Source organism: Palaemon carinicauda, chromosome 26 (assembly GCF_036898095.1).
Source record: "Palaemon carinicauda isolate YSFRI2023 chromosome 26, ASM3689809v2, whole genome shotgun sequence".
Classification (NCBI taxonomy): Eukaryota; Metazoa; Arthropoda; class Malacostraca; order Decapoda; family Palaemonidae; genus Palaemon; species Palaemon carinicauda.
Genome location: NC_090750.1, coordinates 100,398,079 through 100,411,822, shown reverse-complemented (window position 1 = coordinate 100,411,822; position 13,744 = coordinate 100,398,079). Strand labels below are relative to the sequence as shown.

At 46.8% G+C, this 13,744-nt stretch overlaps 1 pseudogene; it reads left to right on the top strand.

Moving 5' to 3' along the window:
- Nucleotides 1-2,190: 2,190 nt before the first annotated feature.
- On the top strand, nucleotides 2,191-11,176 carry LOC137619436 (uncharacterized; annotated as a pseudogene).
- The last annotated feature ends 2,568 nt before the right edge of the window (nucleotides 11,177-13,744 follow it).

The following is a 13,744-nucleotide window of genomic DNA, read 5'->3' as shown; positions in this document are numbered from 1 at the left end:
CCCCATAGAGAACCAGTGGACCGAGGAAAAAATTGAGGTGGTGTTGACAAGAAGTACTGGAGTACCTGACCACAGATGGCGCTGTGGTGTTCACCCCCACCTGTATAGCGATCGCTGGCGTATCCCGACCGTAGATTTCTGTCGGCAACAGAGTTGACAGCTACATGATTATCGGGTAAGTATATTAAAAAATTTATTTTACTAATGAAAATAACATTTCTGCGAGTGATATTACAAGAGAACTACCGTCAGGTATCATAGGGTTCTAACCCCCGGAACGACTATCGTAAGATATCGTGTATAATCCTGGGACGTATCTGTAGATAGCCATAGATATTTGCACCCCTAGTAGACTTAACCCAGTCTAGGAAACTAGGGGGAAGGATAGGTGAGGATCCGTTACATATCCTCTCCCCTCATGGTACCACCGTACGTCACTGATGACATCATTCCTTTCTTCGCAGCGTTTTACTTTGTACAAAGTTTTTTCGAGCGCCTATTTCAGCTTTTTGGAGTTATTCCATGCATGATGGCTTCCTCTTTGTCGTCTAAGTTTAGTACCATCTTCTTTTACAGTTTGAATTAGCTTTCACTGTCTTAGATCTCCTCGGCGAGTGGTTATTTAGCTTTTTTAGGCGACGAGAGAGCCATGCGCTCCGTGCCCAGCTAGCCATTGGGCGATACTGTATGTCGCTTACCCGACCGCCCTCTTACTTCGTGTTCATTTAGTCCTATTTCACTAGTATCACATTAGCTAGCCTTATTTTTAGCATTACGAAGCCTTGGGCTCTGTTTTGTGGATACATTTACCATGCATTAATGTATTTTATGTTTTAGTGTGTCAGTCCTGGCTATTCTAGCTTAGAGAGTGGTAAAGTTTTAGTTGGAGACAGGCTTGCTGATAGCAATCAGGACTTTATTACTGGACTCATTGGCAGCGACCATTTTACCCTTAGAAGGTTCATACCTTGGTCATACTAATTTACCGAGCCCTTATACCCACCTTGTCATCGATCCCCTGGTTTTTCGACCTATTAGGCTTAGCCTAGCCTGCGTCGGCGAATCCGTTGGTCCGCCATGTTGCATTCACTCGTGATCTCTCATGCTAGGACTGCGCAGCAGTCCATTGGAACTCACCCTTTACGAATGGTGATCTCAACTTGTCGGTGTGCCGACTTACCGGGACTGCCGTTACCTCCTAGCCTCTGAGATTTCTCGATCGACCTGTGGCATTCGTTATCTAATCCGGTGGGCTGCCATGTTTTTATCTTTGTCAGTGTAAAGATCTTCCAGAGGTAGGCATTATTATTTGAAGAATAAAAAAAAAAACTGTAAAAATTACAGGGAACTAGTCTGGGAGATTAAATTATGGAAGTGAACAACCCCTTAAGCTGAATAAAGAAAATTATGGAACCAGTCTCTCTCTTTCACCCCAGGAATGGGACCATACTGTGTTTATTGGGACAGTCTATGACACAAGAACTTAGAAAGTAAGGTTGAATGATACAGTTCATATGCCATGGAAGCCAGCAGGTAGGACGCATCGTTCCAGTACCTTCTCCGGTTCTCCTGTGCCATCCACGCATGAACAATGAAATCTTTTTATGTCGAATGAAAATTTATGTTGGGGAAAAAGTCACAATCTCTGGTGACATTTTGGTGTTATTGACTCCATTTACTCATGAAACCTAAATATTGCAGGTCACACTTATGATTTTTGTATAATTTTATAGAAATTTTGTTTGAACTGTATCTTCCTATGTATAATGTATACTTAGCATGTAATTTTGAATATGTCTTATATCATTTACATATTTGGGGATTACTTTGTTTAAATTATTTTTGTTAAATTACTGTATCATAATGGCCAGTGCTTTGGATGACTTGTTCACGTAACTAACACAGTTAGAAAACAAAGTTAGACAAGTAGTAATGGAAGCAGAATCTTACACAGTCCTATGAGGGTGCTTGGTCAAAGGTAGGGAATTTAACACAGCAGGCTCAAAATATGGACAATGCAACACCTTATACAAACACTTTATGACACTCGACTCTCAGTAGTGTCTGCGCTACATACTCCACACAATCCATACAACCCTTTCTCAGATACTCATCAAGACAATACCAGGAACACTACCATACAGTTCTCCAAACCCACCTTGTACAAACACACAAAGCACATCTGCGCTCATGAGTACAGTACCCCTAACATTTAAAAGGGCCTGGCCAACAACATACAACCCTGCAATTCCAACACCACCCCCTACACCATCCCCCATCCCTAATCCACCACCAGCCTACCCTCCTCAACTTCCTGTTAATCAGACAAACCCTTTCATTATGCAGTAAGGTAATCAGATTGTCATATCCAATCCTTTTATTGGATCTTTCAGTAATGCTAATCTATTCCTTTATTCATATATTACTCCTGTAGCAGTTCCTCATGATATACCTGTTTTAAGACCAAAAGATGTATCTCTCCTCAAACTTGCAGAGCTTAAGGGTGTAGTTGCCGACAATAGGTTGAATACTTTCTTTAGGCAAGTAGAGTCATGCACAAGCTCAGATGATAAGAGGATAGAAGTTGCAATGGCTAGGGCTGAATGGGATATAGCTATTTTCTCAACTGCTGAGATACAAAAGAATGGTAATCTGTCTTGGAGTGAGATTAAAAGGCTCATAAAATAACAGTTTATAGGTGGAGCAACTCATTTACAGGCATGGCAAGAGATAACTGCCATGACTTATTATTTTGATGAACCTCCTAGTTCTTTTATTAATAAATTGCAGTGTAAAATTTAAGCTTTAACATTGAAGTTCCCCAATGATCCAATTCCAACATCAGATAAGTTCCTTAAGACGAAGTTATATAAAGGCTTAAATTCACAAGCTCAGGCTAAATTAGTTGTTGTTCCATAACCGAAATACAAACCACGCTATTTACATAGGGTTTACTTTAGGCGTAGCTGAAATTGACGAGCCATTAGATTTTAACGAGGGTTTACTACCCCCGCGCTAGTTAGCAGGGGTAGGGGAGGGGTAGCAAGCTCCCCCTCACACACCGGTGAAATGTCTCACTTCACTTTTGGCTCGGACGATGTACAGTCATGCCTGTCTTCGTCCTCGCTTGGCAGCCATTATATGCTTTGTCTTTACTTAATCACTTACTTTTCTTACACTCAATATATATGTAAACATATTTTTGTGTATATGGATATATTTGAGTATAGAAATCAGTAAGTTTCCTTTTCAGAGTTCGTGCTTGTGTGCGTAGGGTACGATATCTCCATGGAGCCTTCGACAGTTAGGCCACCACGGTGTAATTTTATGGGTCGCGACCGAGTTTGACTACGGTCTCTCTTTCTCTCACTTGAGGTCGTTCACCCTTTACTACGTTTTACCTTTACTACGTCCTGGGTAGCTTCCATCCCGTGTGAGTAGGGTTGCTACGCCGTACATTTGATCTCAATTAGTTTATGAATCTAATTGTATTTGTTAACTTTTCAGTTTTTTGTAGAACGATTCCTTTTGGGGTTTTCGTTCTTTCTTTAGTGATCATTCATATTTGAACTACATAATTATAATTGTTATAATTCTGTGTTTGTTACAGCCCTCCTTCCGTGAGTGTAAGTGGTTTGAGGGCACGTGCCTGTTGTGTAATTCTTGTGTTTCTTTTCCCTCGAGATTCCTCTTCAGAGGCTTCCCTGGGAATGAATGTTAACTAATGACTTTTTTTTTTTTTCATTATTATTCACAGTTAACAATCTAGTTTTGTTTGTGTAATGTGACAACGAAGCGAGCTGTCTTATTGGGGCCTGGGGAGTCTGCTGTTGCTGCCTCCCTTATAGATCTTCGTCAGGGGCGTGTCTCCTTCTCCTGGAAGTGCTCCCGTGACGACTGACAGCTCTCCAGTTCACTTTAGAACACTCAGGAGGCTCGCCTCCTTGGGTGGGGAACTTCCCTTCCTAGGGAAGTTTTCCCGTCCAGGCTTGAGTTTTTTCCTTTCGGGGGGAACACCTCTTGCCTTTATTTTGTGGTATTCGTGTGACTATGCTCTTGGTTCTGAGCGGTCGCACCTGCAGTTACGCTCAAGGGGCTGAGCAATTGCAGGAGCCCCTCTTCGGAGGATTGCTCTTTTGGGTCACTTGCTGACCCGTCTCTTCTACGAAGTGTTCCTCTTTCGTTCGCGAGGGAGGACACTCAGAGAGACTCCTCTTCGGAGGTCTCTTCTGCTGTTGTTGCTGATGTTGCTGAAGGCTCAGTCCCCTTCGGGCGGCTTCCGAGCCCTACGGTCTCTCCTGCGAGTGCTTCTTCCCCGGGGGGAGTTCACCACAGAGACTCCTCTTCGGAGGACTCCGTCTGCGGTTGTTGCTGTTGTTGCTGTTGTTACTGAAGGCTCAATTCCCTTGGGGGGCAGCTGAGCCCTACTGTCTCTCCCGCGAGTGCTTCTCCCCCGAGGGGGAGTACTCCACATAGACTCCTCTTCGGAGGCCTTCGTCTGCTGTTGTTGCTGAAGCCTCTGTCCCCTTCGGGGGCAGTTGAGCCTGCGGTCTCTCCTGCGAGTGCTTCTCCCCTGCGGGGGAGTTCACCACAGAGACTCCTCTTCGGAGGACTCCGTCTGCGGTTGTTGCTGTTGTTGCTGAAGGCTCAATCCCCTTTGGGGGTCAGCTGAGCCCTACGGTCTCTCCCGCGAGTGCTTCTCCCTCGAGGGGGAGTGCATTACAGAGACTCCTCTTCGGAGGACTCCTCCTGCTGTTGTTGCTGAGGGCTCAGTTTCCCTTTGGGGACAGCTGATGCCTACGGTCCCTCCTGCCAGTGACTCTTCCCCTCGGGGGAGTTCACGTTCAGAGACTCCTCTTCGGAGGTCGGAGAGTGTTGCAGCTGTCTGAGGTCGTCTTCATCTTTGTTCGACGTTCCCCGCAGAGGACCCTCCTCGACGAGTACCGACCGTTGCAGCTGCCTATTCCTGCCAGATCTTCTAGTCTTCACCTCCGTTCCTGGACGCAGATGCGCAGTGGGCGCCAACTCACCCTGTTTACTACGGGCACCGGTACCTTCGGGTCTAAGGGGCTTATTCCACAGTATGGGTAAGCCCCTTAAGTGCCAGGTTTTTTCCTGCGCACGGGCGCTCTAGCGCTTGCCTGCTGTGGACCACGATCTCCGGTAATTGAGTCTCGCCTTAGATCTTCTTCCTGCATGCCAGCGCTCACCTGTACTTCTGTCCTTCTGTGCGCCAGCTCTCTTCAGTACGCCAGCGCACATCTGCGGGCCCTTTCCTGCTACGCGCCATGGGCGCCAACGGTTTGCTGAACGCCTACGATCGCCTGCCTGCTAGCACGCATCAGCACTCCCCTTCCTGATGCACCTGCGCGCCTTCGGATTAGCGCAATGCGCGCTAACGCCCTCTCGCCCACGATCTACCAGATCTGGGCACAGGCAAGGAGTTTTCCTTCGCCTTCTCGCCGAAGACCTTCTCTAGTCTCTACGCGTCAGCAATCTCCTACGCGCCCGCACGATTCGTCGCCTGGGCACTAGCGTTTTTGACGCACCACCGCTCGCCAACGCGCTGTTGCCTGCCAGCGCGCCAGCGCACCTTCACTCGCCTACGGACTATCGCTCGCCAAGACGCGCCGTCGCCCGCCTACGCGCATTCGCCCGTCTACACGCCATCGCCCGTCTACGCGCCATCGGTCTCCCAGCCGCCTGCGCTCAGCTGCCCGCCCGCGCACATGCGCACCCATGTTCGCCCACGCGCGAACCAACGGTTTTCCATCGCGCGATTCCCGCCAGTGAGCCATCGCTCGCCAACGTGCCGTCGCTCGCCTTCGCGCCATCATTCGCCTGCGCACTATCGGATGTCGACCGCCAGCGCTCGCCCTTCCAACCACGCTCGCCCCCTTCTGCGCTCCCTCGCGCACTTTCGTTTGCGCGCTCTCGCGCCCACACGCCTGCGTGCCCGTGCAGGGGTGCATCCATGTTCGCCGCCGCGCGAACCATCGATTTACCTTCGCGTGAGCACCAGGGCGATTGCGACCGCGATTCCCGTTGGGGTTTCGCAACACGGGCAACCTGTCGAGTCTTCTGGAGCGCGTACTTCCAGAACACGGTCTTCACCCGTAATGCAGAGTATGGCACGTGCAAAAGCGGGAAGAGTCTTCAGGGAGGTCTGAACAACATTCTTCTTTTCAGAGCTTGGTTTAGCCCTTCCTCCCCATGGTTCCCTGGAAGGGTCTTGCCAGGGAGATTTCTTTCGAGATTTCTCCGCCGGGCAGGGGGTGACTGGGTTAGCCCTTCCTCTTCACCATTTCGTGGAAGGGGCTTACCAGGCCTTTCCCCCTCCGATTGCGACCCGAGGATTGGTACAAGGAAGCTTCAGGAAGATCACGGGCACTTTCCTTCTCTCGGGCTCAAGCACCTTTGCGTTCCGTCGCCAAGTTTCGAACTTGCGGGCAAACTCGATGTGGGAGCATCTAGACGCAGGGACCGAGGGCTTCCTCTCGGGAGTCCCATCCATGGATGTCAACAAGCTCAGACACTCTTCCATCCTTGGGAAGAGCTTGTTTGAGCCCAAGGACAGAGAAATGGACAGCTGTTGTGCGGAGGAAGTCGAATCCTGTTTTCACTCCTCCAAGGCTCTTACTTCCAGACCCTGCAAGCCTCCGACACCTCTTCATACAGCCTAGGTTATCGGAACCGGCTACGGCAGATGAGACAAGGTGTACAATAGCGGTCCCCTCCTGTCAAGGACAGGTAGGACGGGTAGTTCTCCCGGGGAGGTATAATCCAGGGGGAGCGGCCGAGTTCACAAACTCTAGAATTCCTGCACGATCTCTGTGATCAGCCAAGGATATCGCGCCTCGCTCTTAACATCTCTCCTCCACCGACAGTGATTCCAGTGTCGCTGAGCCTCTTTGCCATGGGGTCGGCAAGAGGTTTGCCCGTTGGGCAGAGGGAGCCATGCTTTAGGAGAATGTTCTCCATAGGGTCGTCGACGGCTTCTTCCCCGGCTTCTTCAGTCGATCCTTTCTTGTTAGAAAGCATCTGAGACGGGAGTTGCGTCATCGACCTCTCAGCTCTGATCAAGTTTGTCGAACAAACTTCGTCCAGCGTGGAACAGCAGAGTCGATCAGACTGGTAGCGAGACCACAAGACTCCTTATGCCCTGGATCAGAAGGACGGGTACTTCCAGGTCCCATTCCATCCATCTTCCAGGAGGCACTTGGAATTCAGCCTAGACTACAGATGTACCTGTTTAAGAGGCTGTGTGGCGATCCCGCCGCAGCATCGCAGGTTTTCATCAGATAACTCTCCCTGCTTTCCTCATGGCCACTCGGGCAGGCGTCCGCCTCCTTCACTTTTTGGAGGTCTGGCCAACTCTTGTAGTCTCGGGTTCGACCTTCTTCAACACCGAGACAAGCTTCCGGGACTTTACCAAGATCGAGGGATCATGGTAATTCGCAAGGAGCCTTCTCTACGTCTACCTCAACATCTGGAATATCTAGCCATGATATTGTCTCCTTCACGAGCCTTTCCCTTCAGTTGACTGTGGCAAGGCTGAGGAGAGTCGCAGAATCCTTTTTCAGTCAAGGAGAGCTTTCAGCCCTATCTTGGGACGTTTCCTGGGTCTCCTTTCCTCATTGACCCGGCTAAGTCCCGAACGGTCGCCTCAGGATAAGTTCCCTGTTAGGCGGCCCAAGTTCCGGTGGAATCAAAGCAACGATTAACCGGACTTTCTGGCCCCTATGGGACCAGCGGAACGATTAGACCTGCAATGGGGGTTGACCTATGGAAACCTCTTGCATGGGAGTGGATCTTCTCGTCCTTTCCCCGCATTTGATGCTGTTCTCGGACTTGTCAAAGAAAAGCGGGGGAGGGGGGGGTGGGTCCCCATGTTCTGGTTCAGGTCTATGGTCAGGACCTGAAGGGTACCTCCACATCATTCAGGTAGGCTTAGAGGCCGTAGTCTGGCCCTTCTACAGATCCTACAGATCCTGCCGAGTCACTCCGTGCGCGACATCTCCATGTTACAGTACTGGTGTATTCTAAATAGCAGGGAGGTATATTTTCATACTTTCGCATCTTGCAGTAGAGATACTGAGATGATCTGAAGTCCACTTAATACCACTATCGGCTCGCTCATTCCGGGCAGAGGGTTGTTCTCTCCGACAATCTGAGCTGAGCCTCACAGATAGAGAGTACCTGGGGGTCTTTGGCCTCTAGTAACCAGCAAGTCCTAGCCTGGGGGACCTGATCACGACAGCCTGGAACTTCAAGCTACCGCTGTTCTTCCCCCCAGTCTCAGACCCCAAGACTCTTTGGCAAGATGCTTTCCAGTGACGGTGGGGCAGCATCGACGCCTACGTCTTCCCACCATTGTTGTCTGTTGAGAAGGGGTCTCAACGAGACCAGGTTGTCGGTCAACCTTTCGATGGCCCTGAGAGCTCCGCTGCGACTATATGCAGAACGGTTTCCGGACCTTCTGCATCCCCTGACGGAACTCCCGGAATTGCTTCTTCCACGACACAGGCTACTCAAACAACCACACTGCACCATCTTTCACAAGCCGTAACATCGCTTCGGCTCCACGCCTGGAGACACTACACCACCTCCTTACAAAGAGGCACCCCGCAACAGTCGCGGAACGGAGGTCGCGTCACCTGCGATAGTCATCCGCAGGGGTCTACCTGGCCAAGTGGAGAGTCTGCTGTGGTTGGTGTGGTGGGAGAGGTTCCTCTTCCCTTGATGCCTCTACTCCAGCAATACAGTAACGGAGTTATTGCTTATCGGCGGGAGGAAACTCGTTTCCGCTCTCGGCAGTGAAGCTTATCGTTCAGCCTTTCCCTGGCCTTCAGGCTGAAAGGGATAGACTTTTGCCTTCCTGCTGGATCTTTCTTCGCTCATGCGAAGCTACGAATGTACCTGCCTCCAGTCGGAGATCTTCTTGCGAATCATTACGTCAGGCCTCTGATCGTCGTCCGTCTTGGAAGACGGTGCTCCTACTCGCTCTGGCCTCGGCCAGTGAGTGTAAGCAATCTTCATGGTCTCGTACGACTGCCCTTTCAAGAGGATAGGGGGAGGTAACATTCAGGTTCGCTCCCGAGTTGTTTTCTAGATTCAGAATCTTGGAGTCCCGGACCTTCGGTTCGACTCCTTCAAGATTTCGAGTCTCTGTTCTGTATCAGATGACCCAGATCTTCTCCTTCTTGCCAGTAAAGGAACCGAGGGGTTATCTTTGAGAACAGCTGCAGTTTGTCCTCACGTGCAAGGCCGGTTTGGGAGCACAGGAAGGACGCAGGGGAAAGTCACCTGTATGCCCTTTCAGCCCGGATTCAAGGGCATTCAAGAGGAACCACTCTGTGACGCAGGTGCTACAAGCTGGATTCTGGAAGCGTCTAGCGACCTTTGCAGCCCACTTCATGCAGGACGTGACCCACAGGGGTACCGATACATTTCTATCACTCTGTGGTGGCTACACAACAGCTGGTCTAACCTCAGGCTCCTTTTTGGACAGGTAGCAGAAGGTTGAGGGCATTGTTACCAGGTTTTAGACTGCATGAACGGAAGAAGTATGTCTGGCCCTTACTTCTTTCTTCATCCTCCCCTCTACTGGGGAAAGCAGCATCCTGGCCTCTGCATAGCTAACCTCAAACCTCTGCAGGTAAACCATGCTTCCTTGTGTTTCAAGTATTGAGACAATACTGTCGCGTCCCCCATACCCTGACGAGGTGGTATTGGGAACGTCCTAACCCAGAGTTCCGTCTAGAACTCAAGGTCAACTGCCTAGGACGGGTCACACTTTCTTCCTTCACACACAAGCTTATGTAGGCCACACGTTTCCTTGCGGAGCAAGGAACTTGTGAGGTGCAGGGACTCCTTTTCTCGAGTGCGGCTCACTTGGATTCTGAGTCCCTGGGTAAGCCAAAGCCAGCATGGCTGGGGACTTTCCACCCTTCCTAAGGGGTAAATCACCCTATGTAAATAGCATGGTTTGTATTTCGGTTACGGAACAAATGACAAATTCGGAGATAATTTGTATTTTTTCTAACCATACAAACCTTAGCTATTTACACATATTTGCCCACCAGCCCTGTCCCCCAAGGCAAGTCCTACCTGTAAGCGAAGTGAAGCAGTTCACCGGTGTCCGGGGGGGGGGGGTTTAGCTAGCTAGCTACCCCTCCCCTACCCTACCCCTTGCTAGCTAGCGAGAGGGTAGTTAACCCTCATTAAAAATCTAATGGCTCTTCATTTCAGCTACACCGAAAATAATACCCTTTGTAAATAGCTAAGGTTCGTATGGTTAGGAAAAATACAAATTATCTCCGAATTTGTCATTTAAGACCAAAAGATGTCTCTCCTCAAACTTGCAGAGCTTAAGGGTGTAGATGCCGACAATAGGTTGAATACTTTCTTTAGGCAAGTAGAGTCATGCACAAGCTCAGATGATAAGAGGATAGAAGTTGCAATGGCTAGGGCTGAATGGGATATAGCTACTTTCTCAACTGCTGAGATACAAAAGAATGGTACTCTGTCTTGGAGTGAGATTAAAAGGCTCATAAAATAACAGTTTATAGGTGGAGCAACTCATTTACAGGCATGGCAAGAGATAACTGCCATGACTTATTATTTTGATGAACCTCCTAGTTCTTTTATTAATAAATCGCTGTGTAAAATTTCACCTTTAACATTGAAGTTCCCAATGATCCAATTCCAACATCAGATAAGTTCCTTAAGACGAAGGCTTAAATTCACAAGCTCAAGCTAAATTAGTTGATTTCTTGGCAGGCCTTATATCTTTAAAGAATTTCATGGCATATGCAGAAGAAGGTTATAGGGCTCAGGGCATAAATATTACTAATAACAACAAAGTCTTGCCCATTTCAGGTGCTGGAAATTCCAAGTCACCAATCCCAGTAACAAGTACCCCTGAGGTAGGAACTCCATGTAATGAAATAAAAAAATTGATAAGAAAATTAGATAAATTAAACGAGAAAATTGAGTGTCCAATAAGAGGCAAATTAATATTAAAAAGTAACGGGCTTTTAGCAAAGTAGCCACCCATACTCTGTCTGATTGTCCTTATAATCCACCCAAGGGAGTATGCTTAGATTATCAACCAAATGTTAGGGGAAGTCATGGAGAATGTCCAGGACAATTAGGTGGAGATAGTTCACTATGACTAGAAGGTCATGCCAGTTCTCCAAGTATAAGTTTGATGGTTAATGAAGGCAGATAGGAGCTTTAGTTGATATAGCTAGTTGTGCCAGTATAGTCAAGAAATCCTTTGTGGACAATTTAGGTTTGAAGCCTGCTAAGATGAGAAATTTATCACAGTTAACGGGAGTTAGACAGTTGTACCGGTATTGGAATCAGTTTATCTGGGTGTTAATGTTGGCCGTAGAGTTGTTACTCATTTATTTCATATTGTGCCAGACTTTTGGGTGCAGATTTACTTGGGATAGCCTATTTAACATGGGATCATAAGAAAGTTATCCAAGTTTGGGATAATGTTACGTACCGTGTGCGTCTTCTTGAAATGAGACCTTCCACAAGAATTAGGAATCTCTAGATAGTCCAACCCTCAAATCTCAATGTAGATGAGATTAGGTTAAAGGAAAAGATTATTCTACCTCCTTCCTCAGTACGGATGTATGCAGTTAACTTTAATGAAGTTGTGGATACAGTACTTGTATTTGAATCGGGAGTGAAACATAGTGGTTCTATGAGTGCTTTGTGCCTTAAAGTCAATAACAATAAGGAAGTTTTTATACACCTACTGTAGTAAATAGTACAAAGGGTATAGTTAAGTTAAAGATAGGAACATTGATAGGTACTTATAAAAAGATTGATGAAAGAGACATCAGTTCAGAATCTCCCATATGTAGAAAGGTTGAGATTAAGAATGAGCTTATCCCTGAAAGCATGCGTGTTGCACCAGGACAAGGATGCACTTGAGAGGAGAAATTAGTAAATTTATTTGCACGAGAAGATTGGTCACATCTGGATGATGAACAACAGGCCCAGTTGAAGAAGATTGTAATGGAAAATCATCAAATTTTTATATTAGAAAATGAGTTAGGAAAATTTCAGGGAGTTCAAGGGCAAATTAATGTTAGTGATCCACAGCCAGTTAGGACCCCTATATATAGATATCCTGAGAAGTCTAAACAACTTAGAGGTAATATGTTAGAGGATATGGAAGCCAAAGATATGATTGAGCCATCCACAGCTACTCGGCTAAGTCCTGTAGTTTTAGTTAGGAAACCTGATAACTCTCAAAGAATGTCCTTGATTATTGGAAAGTTAACACTCACCTCCAAACTGATATTCATCCTTTACCTATATAAGAAGAGTTAGTTGAGTCAGCATCCAGGAATCAATGTTATTCCTCGTTGAACATGAAGGAGGCTTACTACCAGGTAGAATTGGTGGAAGATAGAGATTTGACAACTTTTAGTTTTGGAGTCTCCCTGTATAGATTCAAGAGACTCCCTTTTGGGTTGAGTTGTAGTCCAGCCATATTTTCATGAGTAATAGGAAATATCTTAGCTCCCTTAATAAAGAAAGGCTGGGTCAAGAATTATTTAGGAGATATAGTCGTCTGGGCCCCTAGTTTGGAAAAATTAATTGGGAGATTAAGAGAGTTGTTTAAACTGTTGGGGGAAAAGGGTGAGAAGCTGAATATCAATGTCAGTTTGCTCAAGAAGAGGTCAAATTTCTCGGCAATATCATATCTAGGGATGGATGCAAACCTTGTACAGACAACATAAGTGCAATCAGAGATATGAAAGCTCCCACTAATGTAAAAGAAACGAAGATTTTTAGGTTTGTGTGGGTTTTATAGGAAGCACATGCACAATTTTGCTAAAATTGCTGTCCCCTTGACTAATCTTTTAAGAATGAAAGAACCATTTTGTTGGACACCAGAATGTCAGTCTAGTTTTGAGTAAATGAAACAGATTTTGATGACAGCTCCAGTACTGGTAAAAGCAGAAATGACAAAGCCTTTTCAGTTATTCACAGATGCTAGTCTAGATCATGTAGGGGCAGTACTGATGCAGGAGAGTAATGGTCTTTTGAAACTTGTTGGATACTTTTCAAAGAAATTGAAACCTGTTGAACAGAGGTTTTCAACTCCTGATAGAGAAGCTTTGGCCATAGTCTTGGCCTGTAGACAGTTTCATAATTTTCTTTTGAGTACCATGTTTACAGTTCAGAGAGATCATCAGCCTCTTGTGTCAGTCTTCAAAAGAATGACAAAAGTCTCCTAGGATGAAAAGATGGGTTATTGAAATGCAAGATTATCACTTTAAAGTTGTGTATAGGCCAGGAAAGCACAATGAGGTTGCTGATCAGTTAAGTAGGCCAGTTAGAATAATTTTCCACAATAATCAAGATAATTATGTTGGGTTAAGTAAGGAAGAATTTAGAAATAAACGGTAAGGGAAGCCCGATGGGGTGACTTGATTGCTTACTTCGGTAGAAAATTACCTAGTAAGAGGTTTCCAGAGCTTTAATTCATCAGTTCATGCTGTATGAGGGTTTGTTATACCTAAGTGCTGATAAGCAAGATGATAGTATTCAGTTAATACTTGTGGTGCCTCAAGAGCTTAGGAAAGCAGCTTTAAAGTTTGGACATGAGTCTGATGCAAGTCATTTAGGTAGGAGAAAAACTATTGATGCTTTGGAGACACTTCTATTGGCCCTCACCTAGATCTGATGTAGTTAAATATGCTGAAGAATGCAT